Source organism: Phyllostomus discolor, chromosome 3 (assembly GCF_004126475.2).
Source record: "Phyllostomus discolor isolate MPI-MPIP mPhyDis1 chromosome 3, mPhyDis1.pri.v3, whole genome shotgun sequence".
NCBI lineage: Eukaryota > Metazoa > Chordata > Mammalia > Chiroptera > Phyllostomidae > Phyllostomus > Phyllostomus discolor.
In genome coordinates, this window is record NC_040905.2 from 157,616,387 (window position 1) to 157,632,363 (window position 15,977).

At 34.2% G+C, this 15,977-nt stretch overlaps 1 protein-coding gene across 16 annotated transcripts in view; it reads left to right on the plus strand.

The window, feature by feature from the left end:
• The window catches only part of PTPRD (protein tyrosine phosphatase receptor type D), a 1,502,332-nt gene that overhangs the window by 138,048 nt on the left and 1,348,307 nt on the right, over positions 1-15,977 (plus strand). For all 16 annotated transcript variants that reach the window (XM_036021603.1, XM_036021605.1, XM_036021607.1 and 13 more), the window contains exon 2: positions 13,566-13,607. The gene's annotated coding sequence lies outside the window, so the exon portion shown is untranslated. The remainder of the gene's footprint in view (positions 1-13,565; positions 13,608-15,977) is intronic.

Here is a 15,977-nt window from a genome sequence, read left to right on the forward strand (position 1 = left end):
AATTTTCCCCCAATATATACTTTAAAAATTTCCACAATATTTTCTGTAAATTTCAAATATTTCTCTGATATATGAGTGCTTCAATGTTTGCAAGAATATTTTCTAGATATGCTAGCTTCCAGCTCTGTACAGTTATATCTAGAATATGATCCTTGAAACTAAATGCATTATGTGTCAAGGAATAATAAGAAATTTCACTTTCAGATATATGAACAGCAAATATGGTGTTGGTCATCTTACAGGAAACCTTTTCCGTTCTTTTAAGCTTTCTGTGCATTTGCCTGATGGCATATTAACGCAAATTGCATTGTCTTATTTTGTGACTTCTGCAGTTATTCAGCATTATCAGACTCACCAAGAATGTTTCCCCCAACTATTTAAAATTGCTAATGGATTTGCAGCTAACCTCTGGCTTTAGCCTTGATCAGCTGCCTTCAGTATCACTTGTATATGCATTAAGCTGATAAGTACTGAGGCTCATTTTACCCTTGAGCAAACCAAGTTAAAGGAAAAAAAAAAGAATGCAGGAAAAAAAAAACAGACAAATAATTACCTTAGCTTGAGATGAAGGTGGTGAAAAATCACTTAATTGCTTTCCAATTCTCGGTAAGATATAATGAACTAAGGCTTTGGAGGGGTGGAGGGTGAGAGGAGGCCCCCACAGCAGAAGGTAGCTGAGACAACAAGGGGTAAGAATTAGCTTTCCTGTGCTCTTTATCATGGTTTCCTTAGATTCCTCAAACTGTATGTTACTTTGTAACATAGTTTGATAAGATTATAATTGAAATGTACATCTTGGATTAATTATGGATTTCTTCCCACATAAGTGGCTATTCCTCAATATTCCCAGTGTCATTGTTTCACATTACATTCTGATTTGTTAGTTCAACAGGAAGAATGATATACCTAGCTTATAAAGGATTACTTGTCATGACCCAGTGGGCTAACAAAGCCCTTGTTGAAAGGGGGAGTCTAATAAAAAGAAAGATCCTATTCCTTCTAGGTCAAATTATTAGCTCAGATCTCTCATGCAAGAGAGCAATTGAAAATGTATTTTCTCATTAAACTGTACAATATACTTACTTTTAAAAAACCCTTAAAACAATACATAAAATGCATCTCTTAAAAAGCACAAGAAAATGTTACTTAAAATAAGTAAACACACAATGCAATATCCAGACTATGTATTATAGAATTGTGTACTTGAAACCTATATAATATTATTAACCAATGCCACCCCAGTAAATTTCATATAAAAAGAATATACTATATATACAAAATCTAAAACAACTTTACTTTTAGAAATAATATTTAAGAATTACAATTGCATAAGAAAATGTTTCCAATATTATTTTCTTCTTTTATTTTAAAAGACTGAAAATCATCCCTAGTAACCTGGTAAGAATTTAAACAAAATGGTTAAATATAAATATAAGGGTGTAGTAAGTTACATAACAATTTGATTATTTGCCTTCATGTAGTTAAATTATATGACTATATTTTGGGCTTTTTTACTCAGATATCTTGATCCAAACATGATATAAGATATTTATAATTTACTTACCAGAAGAATAGTATTAAACTGGAAAGTTTCAAAGAAGCAGATATACCAACCACAATAGAAAATTTCTTTCATTTTAGAGATTTGATGAGTGTTCAACAGATTGAGTTTTCAACATTCAATTTCAACAGTTCAAATGGAGCATCACTTGTTAAACAATGGAGGTTTACAATGATAACTCTGCAGCCCTGATAGAATAGTACAATTAAGGAGGTAAAACTCCTGAGTCAACCATTTGTATCCTCATTTCATCTTCCCCATGAATAACTCAGAGCTGTGTATGCTCGTTACAGAAGTTCTTCAGCACACACTGAATGGGGAGTTCAACACTTAGGGGTCCAGTTTTTGTTCTGCCATTAATTACCTTTGCAAGCCTAAGCCAGCTTCTTAACTTCTCTCAACCTGGATTATGTCGTGTGTCAGATGAGAGTTGTAGGAAAGATGTTTTTCCATTTCCCTTAATAAATTTGTAACTTACCTAAATTTTGAAAGGTCCATGTATTTTAATAATCTTCAAGGTGTGAATGTGTTTCTTCAATCAGTGGGTCTGAAGGGTTTAGAAATTTTTTGAAATATTTAATCTTATCTGCTTTGTACATATCAATGTGGCTTCAAAACATAATAATGGCATATACATAATGGTAGATCTTAGGGCATCCAGTATGTGTTTACTGAGAAACTACCATGTTCGTGTGCATGTGCACACAAACACACACACACACACATCAGAGAGTACTTCTGGAGAAAAATATCTAAGTTGAGATCTGACCAAGATCGGAAGTCAGCCAACAGGCGATGGAAGAGAGTGGCATCTTAGGGAAAGGGAGTGTGTAAAAAGCCTATTTGACAGAAGAAATAGTTCTTTTGAGATATTCTAAAAGATCATTAAGGAGAAATGTTTAACTTCAAAAGTTATAACCCAGTTTTAATATTTGCTGAGCACACACTAAGTTTTGTACCAGTGGTTTGGTGCTTTAGACATGTTATGCTAATTGATACAATACATGTCTCCGTATAGCTGCACTCCATAGGGCCTTACATAATGTTTCAATTAGGCAACTATTAATACTGGTCAATATGATCTAAGTAATCTGATTTTCTTTTTCCAACCTCACCATTGCCTTTTAATAATGAATCACAGCCTATCCCTTGCTCTCGCCCTTGGAACGTCTTCTTTGTTTACACTGTTCTAACATCTTCCTTCTAATGTTCATGTGGCATTTTAGTCAGTAGCTCATCCACAATCCCTGTTTGGCTGATTGTGGTGAACAATGTCATTTTTCTCCCCAATGGTACTCTGAGTCAATTTTTAGACCCTTAAATTCTTGCATTTCACTTATTACAATATGTTTTACAAGGGACAGTAAGATCATTTTTTAAATTAATATAAAATAGTGAGATTTCCTAAAATTATGTATTTATCTTTAGGAGATATATTTATTCCTTGAAAACTATAAGTTTAGCTGTGTGTATGAACACACATATAGGTGCACAGGTTTGTTTATGTGTTGGTGATATAGTAGAGAAAATTGGTACCAGATATTTGTGTTATTTTTTTTTCTGCTCTCAAATAAGAATTCTAAACTTAAATAAAAAAAAAAAGCCCTGGCTGGTTTGGCTCATTGGATTGAGCTCTGGCCTGCAAATCAAAGGGTTGCTGGTTCAATTCCCACTCTAGGGCACATGCCTGGGTTGCAGACCAGGTCCCCAGTAGGGGGCAAGTGAGAGGCAACCACACATTGACGTTTCTCAACCTTTCTTTCTCCCTCCCTTCCCCCTCTCTAAAAATAAATAAATAAAATCTTTTAAAACATCTATTTTGATCACCTTGTTTTATAGAAGATCTGAAACCTGAAAATAAGAGTGCATTGAGCTTTCCTACTTTCAGTTCTGGTGCTTTCATTATAATGCAAGTTAGCCATGACAGCATGTCCATTTCAAAAGTGAACTTGTATATGGCAAAGTATATATTTATAAAACTATTCTCCAGTGGTACCCAGACTATCATCACATGAATGCTCAATTTAGAATGTATTTTTAGAGGATGGCTAGAAACTTGATTCCCTGAATTTATGCCTTTCAACCCAGAGGATAGGAGAAAGTGTGTACTGACTATTTGAAAAATGTGTGAATAAAATTAGCTGGCTATTATCTAGTTAACAAACAAGCTCTGCTGTCTGGTGTGCTATGAAGTGGAAGTGAGCACTTCATAGTTGGAAAGAGGATATAAATGGTGCTCTGCAAGGTTGTATTGATCTCTCTTTTTGTTTTCAATTTAAGGTTTTGAAAAAAGTAATTTTAAAGATAAGGAAAAGTCTAGTGAAAGTCACCATCTCTATTCTCGCATGGTATGACTGATTAGGTTATTAAACTAGCATGTTCAGTTTTCTATTCTAAGGCAGAAAGGGAGTAGGTTATGTCTTGGATATATCTTATGGCATGTGTAGAAAGATCAACTAATAAAAAGTAATTCTATGAAACGTGGATAATTTTCACCCACTCGTTCAATGTATGTTTTCTGAGTGCTCGTTACGTGCCAAGCATTGTGCTAGATGTCAGATAAGAGAAATTAACAAGCAAAGTCCCTTCTGTTTAGGAACTAGCACGTGTTTTAGAAAAGACATATCTTTAAAGGTTACGATACAGGAATGTGAGGTATAATGAGAGATACACATAGTAGGAGCATATCCTCTTCCTAAGCCCAGGAAGAGGATGAAAGGCAGATTATATGAGCTGAGCTCTAAAGTATTTTGCCTGAGTAGGGACTTAACTGGGAGGGAAAATAGGAAAAGATAATTCAAGAAACAAGGAACAGAATGTGAAAAATATGAGGAACAAGGAATGGAATATGAAAAACACAGGAATGAAAGAGAACATGGCCTCTTCAGGAAATAACAAGTGTTTTGTTTCTTCTGGGTCAGATGGGTGATATGGGTTAAAGACAGATGGGACTGCTGAGCAAGGCAGGAACTGTGTACTTTGTGAATACCAAGCACAAGCTTATATATTGTCCTGGTGATGGGAAGCTCTTTTTAAATGTTGGTAAGAGAATTACATAAGAAAATTCACTCTTTGAATAATCTCCCTATAATAGAATAGAAGATGGATTGAATGGGGATAAAATTGAAGACAAGGAGATCAATCAGAAAATTCTAGCTCCTTGATGCTACATGAATCTCTCACCTACCACTCTTCTTCTCAAAGGAATGTTTAGATACAGAACTATACATATTCAAAAATGAGAGGATATTTAATTGCAATACTAATTGTTTCATTCTACAATAAAATGAGGTCAATCAGGTTAAATGACTTCCCAATGCCAGAGAATTTCCTACGCCACAGAGATTTAGGTTCCTGATCTTTCTCAAAAAAAAAAAAAAAAAGATTGAAATTTACAAAGAACCAGCCCTTCAGCTTCAGAGAAATATTTTAACTAAAGTATTAATGATGATGTGTCTGTTAGCTGTGCCATAAAACAACTGACCTTCATGGACAAAACTCTCTGTGATTAAAGTAAAAAAGACAAAGGAAAATGAGATCTGATTATTAATGTAATTAGTTGATGATCCAGTAGGGTGATAGATCCATAAATGCCAGTTATTGACATAATAATGGAGCATTCAGATCCTCAAACTAGTGCTCAAGCCAAGCTCTCAGAAATAGCGAGGGACCTGCTTTCTCCAGCCTGCCTTCTTGCAAGTTGCTGATGCTACATTCTGAATACTGACGTGCAAACCCAGCATAATGACAGTGCAGTGATCCACAGTAATTCCACTATTATTTTTTTTCTGTTGCTCTAGGTTCTGAATTTTTGAAAATTAGGCACTTGGGAAGTATTTTCAAGAATATAACAGGGAAATAAAATTATGATTAACACTTCTTGAGATTTGCTGGATTCACAATATGTTCACAAAACTTGAATAAAATATGCTAAGAAGATAACACTGTAGTGCCAAGTATATATGTAGACTTATTTATCTATTTAATTTTATGTTTTTATTGTTTAAATTGATTCTAGAGAGAGAAAAGAAGGAGGAGGGGAGAGAAAGACATCAAGTTTTCAATTTGCTGTACCACTTATTTATGCATTTATTGGTTGCTTCTTATATGTGCTCTGACCAGAGATTGAATCTATAACCTTGGGTTATTGGGATGACACTGTAACCAACTGAGCTATCTGTCCAGTGTAGATTTTTAAAATAACCCCCTCAAGGCTTCTTATTAGGGTTCTTAAATAGCATTTAAAGGTATAATTTGGCACACAGTTTGATACTGGCTCCTTCACACTAAAGATCAGTGCCTGATAAATAGAATGCATAGCTCATATAGAAAGAGGCCACTTTACAAGTACCATTGAGCTGAATAATATTCACTATGAGATTATTCAGGTAATCATCATCTCCAGTAAAGATAAATGACTTGCTCAGGAGCACAGGTTAATACATGGGAGAACTAGGGCCTGAATCTTACTACCCTGACCCCACGTCATCACTGTATCCACTATGCCATGGGGAATATGAGCCTTCAACACATTATTATTTGAGTCGACATAATAAAGGGTGTCAGTTTCCAGAAATGCATGCTTGTATCAATATTTCCCCTTCCTGATGATGACTCTAGAAAAATTTAATTTAGATAAAATTTAGACCTCTGGGGAGGTGAAATGGAAATTGATCTTCAAGTATTTCAGTGATCATGGAGGGCCCAGCAGCACATGGTTGCTAGCAGCCTAATGGTTGCCAGCTGGGGGGACGCACTGTGGCCTGCACCTCCTGACTGCTGAGGTTCACAGTGTTCCCAGCACAAGTCACTCAGAGCACTGTGGCCTAGGAAGAGAGGCCTTAATACATAGGAAGAGTAGTTGTCCACTTATACGAGTGGCTCCAGCCCATTTCTCCTGTTTGTGGAATAGGGGACTAACACATTGGTTGCTTCAGTGGAATAAAGCAGTGCTTTTCCTTGTAAAGGAAATACATGTTCATGGCAGGAAATAATTAGAAAATACAGAAAATATATGGGAGAAAGGCAACATTCAGAGATAATCACCAAGATCAATTTCACATATTTTCTTTCATGATTTTCTCTATACATACTATACCAAAAGGACTTTATACATGTCTGTTCACAGTTTACAGAAAGAATTGAGAGGTGAAATAAATGTTCCAGGCACCCTGGTAACAATTTTGTCTCAAGCATGAATTGATTCTGTGAGCAGGTGCCATTTACAAAGCTTTCTTCATTTCTAAAAATAAGAATTAGCTAAACTTCTACTTGGTGATCATAGTACAGCATAGTTTAAACTATCTTATTATAGTAAAACAATACATGTACCTTATAACAAGGGGACAGAGTAAAATATGGAATAATATTAGCCTTTCATCTTATGTTATGAGATATTTTGCAATACCTCTTTCAGGAAATAAAGGACAACTACCCCTTGATTCTCCAAAGAAGAAAGGAAAGTTTTAATTGGATATTAGCACTGTCAATTATTTTTAATGTCAAAGAGTGAAACCATTATCTGTTTCTATTCACACAGTGTAAATGTGGAAATTTTCTTTCTCCCTGCCCCTCTGATATGGTGGAGAACTATGCCAGAAAAAGCTTATGATTCATACCTGCTTCTTAGAATTCTTTTTTACTAACTTTATAACAAGAGATTATTTATTTGAGAAAGAAGAAGAAAAGGAATTTAGGAGAAAAAGGGGATTCCTGTTTGAAGGTTGAGTTTTACACAATGAAATCTTACTGTGCCCTTATCTTTTCTCCTAAAATTGTGAAATTCACTTAATAGTCTGATGCAATTAAATTGTATTTTAAAACATGGTTGCAAATAAAAGCACAGTATTTCCTTACCTGTAGGAGAAACTCAGTTCCTTTTATCCATTATAAGACTTTTAGCTTGTTTCCTTTTGTGGGGAAGAGAAGCTAGTACAAATAGTAGTGAAATTAATTATCAGAATACATAAATGTTTAATGGCACTTGTTGATATATCCTTTTGAGAGATTTCCAGAAGTAACATAACTGGGTAAAAGATAGCAGATATTTTTAAGAGTCTAATATGTACTGACAAGCTGCTTTCCAGTTTATACTGCCACTGCAATGATAGTAATTTTGTCACACCTGCTCGTGACTATCAACAGAAAACAAAGTAACACAAAAGGCTTGCTTTATTAAAAAGATACTGTTTTCTTTGTGTAGACAAATACCCTTAAAGACAGATATAGGCCAAGCTGTTCTCAGTAATTAAAATCTTAGTGATAGTCTCTTTGGGTCCGGAGAGGATCGCTTTGAGAGTGCACGTGATGAGGCAGCAAAGGGAAACTGTGTCCACTGAGAGACAACCCCTCAAAACCTGGGAACATCAAGAGAGCATTAATTATGAAGGGATCCCATGGAAAAGACAGATAAATAGTAAATGGAAAATGGGAGGACAATGAGGATAAAATTTACCTTTTACATTGTGGCACAGAGCAATATTCCAATTTTGGAAATGATTGATTATATTAGTATTCTCATCTGGCAAAACACAGTACCACAGATTGGAGGCTTAATAGAAAAATACAATGTTTCTCATGATTCAGGGAGAGTAGATATCCAAGATGAAGGTGCCTGTGAGGTTACTTTATTCTTGGGTGTCTCTCTTTGTCTGGTAGATGGCCACCTTCTCTTAAAGTCTTCCAGTAACAATGAATTAGCACCCCCCCTTAATGACCTCATTTTAACCTACTTACCCTTACAAGACTATCTCCAAGTACAGCAATGTCATGAGGTACCAGGGTCTGGAATTTCAACATATGAATTTTGAGGAGTACAGAATTCATCCCATACCACTAATATATTAAAGTTTCTGCTTTCTCTTTAAAATACTATGTGCAGTAATGATGCCTGCCTATTTGTTCAGTAATTGTGGCATAATCACTCATTTTTATCAGAGAAAAATATGTTGTACAGCATGATTATTCTGCATTTGTTTTGAATCTTTATGTTCATAAGCACATCTGGTTTCATAGTAAGCAGACACAGAAAATTAGAGTAGTAATAACTGTATTTGATCTCTAATGTTTAGTTTGCCTTCCATATATAACACTATACATAACATCCTTTTTTCAAATACAGCACATTTATTGAACTTCCTCCTTAAATTGGGTCATACAGCAGTAGCAAAATGAAAATGGAGTGACAATTTCCTCTGAGATAGGTTGAAAAGTAAGTTGCTTTAGGACTTAACATTTCAATAAGGTGATGTGGGAGTAACTCTGCCACTATCCTTATGATCTTCTGACAGCTTTGACAGGAAAAAATGGTGTAGCCTGAGAGCAGCTTCCATGATAAGCTCTATGGCTTATGCTTACAAATTTGACATGTGTGATATGGTTAGTTGTGTTTCAGGCAGGAAATGGATGTATCCAATTTTGGCTATTAAAGACATAAAGTTATTGTATATTTTACAATATGAGTCAGGTATAGACAGTAATTTTTAAATGTAGCTTCTCATTAACAGCTCTTCACTTGGTATCTTCAAGGAAATAGAGATAAGGCATAATTTAAAATATTGACTGTTATGTATCTGGAGATTATATAGATATACTATACACTCACTTAATGGATACTAACAGCTATTAAGGTGGGAGAGAAAAACAAAGTCTGGACCAACTCTAAAGCATTTATATTGAGCATAGACTATATATCATTTTGATATTAATTTAATTTATTTTAAAGTAAAATAGTGACTAGACTGGTAAAATGATTGTTACTTAGACCTAGTTTTGTAATAACACCTCTTGTTCTCAAAACATAGGAAGGATGTGTAGATCCCGTGGCATTGCATTGTTATTGACCGTGACCAAGTGAGCTCTAAAGTCAATCACAGCAGCAACATGAGCAACACTCTGTGGTTCTTCCCCTCCTCCTTTCCTCAATACATTGCTTTAGCTGTAGAAATCAACCTGTGATTAATAGATCATTTTAAGGAATGAAATTTTCCCCCCAGATTGTTGGCCTTTTCAGAAAAGATCCTTAAAGGCAATCACCCAGTTAAAACATGACATACTTTTTACGTTGTAAATCCCACTTAATTAATATCATGGAAACATTCATACTTTACAGGTTAAATATGCTAAGCAACACATTACTAATAAGATACTCTCAAATGAGAAAATGAGAATAATGCAAAGATATACTTTACATTAAATAGTAACATTTATATTATTTTCAAGGGTTAGTTTTAGTTCAAATCACTTTACTATTATATCCTTAGGTAGATATTTAATAGAAATGTATGTTAATTTTGCTTAAAGGAATTCAATTGTTATTTTTTTTTGGTGTAAATGAAACAATTATCAAATTTCTAATAATGATAAAGAAAATAATTTGTCACTTAATATACCTAAATTATTTCAAATAGGATAATGTCTGGCTTCAAATTTATTACTCTTTAAAAGAGTAAAACTAAAAAAATACACTATTTCACTAAATTCACTAAAAAATTCACTAAAATACTTTCTGACATTGAAAAATATTTAAGGAGTGGGATTACAATTACCTATTGGGCTCATATTGGTGTAGCGTAAAAAGCTCAGTAACTAGAATCTCATCAACCTGTGTTTAATGGGTAGTTATATTAAGTATTAGATGGGCAATGCTTAAGTAGATTATTCACAACTAAAATATTGTGTCAGGGCCCTTGACCAAGGTTAGTTACATTTTTTTCCTGGAAGAGTCACTCTACATAAATGCTGAGATTTCATAATTTGGGAGGGTTTGTGAAGAGCTAAGGTAAAAGGATCTCGCATCCTATGCTAAATCAGATGGAGATTCTCAACCTTAAATACCACCATTGACAGAGAGAGGGGCTGTCCTGTGATCTCTAGGGTGTTGATCAGCATTCCTGGCCTCTATGTACGAGTGCCACTTGCACCTCATCCCCAGTTGTAACAACCAGACATGTCTGCAGTCCCCCATCAGTGTGCGTGTGGCAGGGGCGGGGCTGTGAAGGGGGGATGGGAATTACCGCTAGTAGAAGACCCTTGAGTTAAAATGTTGAAACAGTGTGAACAGATCACTACCACCCACCCTTTCACCCTTACCACAAGATCGATAAAACAGCTTCTGACCAGAAAACAGTTTCCCCAAAATACTGCCCACTTTCCAGGTTTGACATTTGCAACTTTTCTTATTGTTGCTATAGGTGTTCCATTGTTTTATCTCTTTTCTTTCCTTTGTTGTTAGTTCCACTTATAATAATAATAAGAAGAATGTATTCATTTTCTCTTCTCAAATCATTTTTCTTCAAGTCTATGCTTAGTTCAATTAAACCAATTTTAAAAATAAGTATATCTCCTCCATCCTTTCTTTCCACTATTTTTCTCATTATAAGGGTGTATTTCCCTAAGAGAAAAATCAGAGCTAGTGACCTTAATCCTAAATTTAAAGCCCTTGCTATTGCAATGGATAAAGAAATTGAGATTTTGGAAACTAGAGATTGTCTGATTACTCTGTAAGTCCAACTCTGACTTTGTTGATACCTTGTCTTTCTGTGATAAATTCATTAGAGCCTGGCAGTAATGCAGACTACCCAGAGTTTTGTACTTTCGCTTTATCCCATACTTCCACTCCCATGGCTACTAGACAACTGGGTTCTTGCTCATTCTGTGGGAAAATTTTAGTGCCTCCTGTCATTTAAGGAGATTTTTTTGTCGCTCTATCTCATGCCAGGCTGATAGTAAAATGTAGAACATAGAATTATACCTATTAAGTACCCTTTATAATGCCTCATTCTAAAATATATATATATATATATATATATATATATAAAACCCCGCCACTTTTATATTAGTTTATCTGATGATTATTTCATGAATAAAGTATGACATCCATGCATATATTTCTCAATTACTTTGCACACAATTATAATTGTGTGAACATAAATATAATAAGAAATATAAACTAATATTTTCACACTGAGAAATGAATAGTAAAGTACAAATATCAATTAAAATATTTGCTTAAATGTCAAAATTACTGAGTATTATTTTTAAATTTAACCTTTATTATATTTGTTTTCATTACCAATTAGTCCCCTTATACCCCTGCCCAGCAGCAATCATCACACTGTTGTCCATGTCCATGAGTCCTTTTTCCTTTCTGCTCAATCCCTCCACCCCCTAACCTCCCCATCCCCCCACTAGCTGTCATCTGTTCTCCATCTATGAGTCTTTCTTTGTTTTGCTTGTTAGTTCGGTTTGTTTGCTAGATTCCACATACAAGTGAAAGCATATAGTATTTGTCTTTTTCTGACTGGCTTACTTCACTTAGCATAGTATATCAATAGGTGAGTGAATAAAACAATTATGGGACATTTACACAATGAAATTCTACTTGGCTGTAAAAAAAGAAGAAAATGTTACCCTTCGTAACAGTATGGGTAGACCTGGAGAACATTATGAATATAATTTTTGAATAATTATTTTTCCTTTCCAAATATTTTATAATTTTTAATAGCTTACATTTATTGACCGCTTGTCCAAGGAAGGGTTCTAAGCAATTTGTTTGTATTAACTCATTCAGTCTTTACAACAACTTCATTTTAAATGGGAACAGGCTTAGAGTGTGCTATGCCATTTGTCTGACATCCATGTTGGCTGATAATCCAGGGACCAACATTTAAAATCAGGAAGTATGAAATGTCTAGTTTGTGCCATACAGTAAAAAATTGGGCCTACATTTATAAATGTGTGTGTGTGTGTGTACTTTGAAGCAATAAAACCCTGCTATTAAACATTATCTTATGTGAACCCCTTAAGTCAGTGTGTGTGCTTGTACACGTATGTTTGTGCCGCTTTAGCAATGGCTGAGTGAACATTCGGGGCCCATTCAGGAAGGTCTGGTTTCCTCTTATCACCTGGGAAATCTCAAGCATGTTGGTATAACAGCGGAATCCCCTAACTCATAGTTTGAATCCAGTATACTTGATTATCCACTCAGGTGACTTCTAGAGCTGAACTGCTTTGAGCTTGAGAACTTTAAATATGGAAGAAATATTTATTTTTATTTCTACTTTATAGATGCTATTTATCATCCATGCCAAAGCTTCTACTCCAAACTATGGGTAGAAATCACAAAACAGGTTTTATTTCCTCTGATTTTTCCCAAACATCTGGAAATTTCAGTCAGATAGGATGCCAAAAATTATGAACAAAGTGAGGGCTTCTTTCATTCTACATTAATTGAAGTTTTTGAAATTAGTATTATCACATTTGCAATGAGAGTTCTTAGATTTAGATCTGAGCTTTTATGTAGATGAGTCTGTGAACCTATTTGGAAATGTGGCATTGCATCTAATAAAATAATAAATCAGAAAGAAATGAGAAATATTGGGCTTTAGTGCAGCAATACATGATTCTTTATCCTCTTGATTTTTAAAGCACTGACATTCATTTGAACATATTTACATCTATCATCTTCACATACATTCTAGTTTCATTGCCTGAAAATTTAGGACATTATTGCTGTGTTAACTTTAATTGGTGCTCCACTGCCACTTTTTGATGAACAAGTATCATAAGGTTTTTATCATCATAAAATCAATTTAACCTGCTTCTTCATCTTCCTGTTTTGAACCTAATAATTCATGATACATTTTGAAAATTAGTATCTGAGTTTTTGCCTAAAATTGACCTTTGTGTATCAGGCACTGAATCTGTTTCTATATGTATTTCTAGGGAAAAATAAATTTATTTCAAGACATAAAGGAATAAAGCTTCTTTGGAGATGCAGATTAAGAAGCATATCAGAATATTTTCTCCTTTCCTTTTTTTTCTTCATGAACTTTAGCCAATAAGGCAAAAAATAGAACATCCTTTGAAGCTAATGGGCAGATACACATGAGCAATGGCTGAGGTGTAAACTATATTCTTGTTTTAACTTTATATATTGGTATTTCTCAATCTGTTTATTATACTAAGTATATTAATAAGAATATATGTTTATTTCTTATGTCAGGTTCCTGTCCTGAGACCACAGCAGGATGTGCCTTGGACAAAGGTATGCACATTTTTAATATATTTGAAATTTTCTCCGTAAGTGTAAAAATATTATAATAATAATTATATTACTGTCATATGCTTAGCTATTGGGAATTATAGTACATATTCACATAAATGATATACACATTTTCATTTGGAAAAAATATACTAGTGAGAAAATATCAGAATTAAAAATCTGATTTTCAAGTATATATCATTGCCTGGACAAAGAAAGCCTTAATCCATACAAGCTATCTTCAAATAACTACAATCACTAATGCCCTTGAAGGGAAAACAATAAAACTGCCTGTTCAAAGGTTGATAGAAGGTGTTTATCATAGTCTTAGATGGTTCTGATTAATGCATTATTAAAATAGAGAATATGCGAATTAAATTATCAGTCAAGAGCTACTTAGAGTGTGTGGGATTTGGGTAACCAAAGACTAAAATAACTTTAAAGTTCTAAATCAATTGAAAAAAGGAAACAAAGAGGAAAATAAATATGCACAGCCAAGGAATGAGTATGTAAATGCACTGCATGAAAGATAAGGTGGATGGCACAGAGCCAGTGCGATGATGCCTATGATTTCAAAGTTGAATTCTACTTTAAAAGAAAAAAATATAAACAAAGATCATTATAAAGATCATGAATCATAGTAGTAATGTTGACTCCTAAGAGGGGGCTGAAAAGAAAATATATATGATGAATAAAATGCATACAATAGAAACTCAGATTTGAGACCAAAAGAACGACAATTCTCAGGGACTGTGGCAGAGAAACATGAAGACTGATGAAATGAGTTTTGCATATAGAAACTATTAAAACCAGCTCTCTTTGATGGGTAAAGTACCAAGAAGAAAAAACAAAATGTTTAAACTTGTACATAAGTAATTTAAGTGAGATCTAGGATAAGGTCCTGAGAGGTTGAGTGTCATTTCTCTGGAGGCAGTAAATATCATTTAGATTCAGAAATGCCTGAATAGTTTCCCTAAAACCTCTCTAGATCATTTATCCTATTCAGAATCTTTCCAAACCCATACAGAAATTGGTGAGGCGGTACTCTTTATATTTCTGCATGACATGGTAATTATATATTAAAAGAAAAGTTGGGAGTTGATTTATGGTTATAAGTAAAATGTGGACATGCATGCTATCATTAGTAGTAATTCCTGCCTATTCTATTTTATGTGACATAATATTTGGGGAAATAAACTTACGTACTCATATTTATAATTTAAATTTGGCTCAAAACCTACTGTGCCTACTGTGTGTTCTGCCATGTTACTCTTATATGAAAAAATGAAGTATTCTATAAGGATATCTTCATGCATACATGGATAATTTTCTGAGATTTTAAAATTGAAACACACAGGAAAATTAAATTAATTAAATATATAAATTTGAAACAACACTCCCAGATCTTTTCTTGATCCCATTTTTAACATAATTTTCTTTTTTATCATTTCCAGTCCCTGTTTGGAGACTGGTGTGACTTAAGAGTATCCAAAGGAAATACGCCAGCTGATGTGCTCTGGCCGACAGGGAGTGGATGGCTCCAGGCACAAATCTCTGTTGTGTCAAGGCTTTAGCATGACATTTGGCAGGAAACTAAATCAAACATAGCACAATGCAAATAATCTTCCTTTCGCGTAGATGTGCAGTCTCAACCTCAAGCCTGCTGTTCTCCCTGGTATTCTGAGGAAACATTTCTGGAAATGAACTGAAAACTAGGCCATTTCCTCGGTCTTCTCATAGTGTGGATAAATGGGAGAATCGTGGCTTTGAAACTGGACCTTCCTGGGATTGAAGGGCAGCTCCGTCATTAAGAAACAATGATGGAATCCTAGGCAGGCTACCTCAAATATAAAATTAATTTATTAATAATTATCATAGGAGTTTTGTGGGTATTAAAATGACATATGACATATTTACCATGGAGCACCTCTTATACTTGTTATGGAATAGATGCTGAAACAATGTTATTTTATCCCTTTCCATTTCTGTAATGAGTTGGATTTTGCATTCAACTTAATAATCATCTTGATCATTATTTGAACAGAAGAGGAATGACTATAATATACATTTATGTTTTTGATTATGTAAGCATGTGCAATAACATTTGTGTTTTATCTTTGTGTGGGCACTCTTTTGGGGGGAAAGAAGACTTGTTGCAAACTTCTTGATCACTTTTTATATTTAGTTCTTTTTTTACAGAGTTCCAAATGATACAAAGGGTCTTCATGTTGTATGAGAGTGTTTGTCTTTTGTTTAATTTTAGGTTTTCTTACCGTGCTCAAAGGTGGAAGACTGTATTGTAAAACATAGATAGATGGTTTAGAAAAAGTACACTTCAACAGCATACCCAAAACATTTTAGTTTAGTTCAATA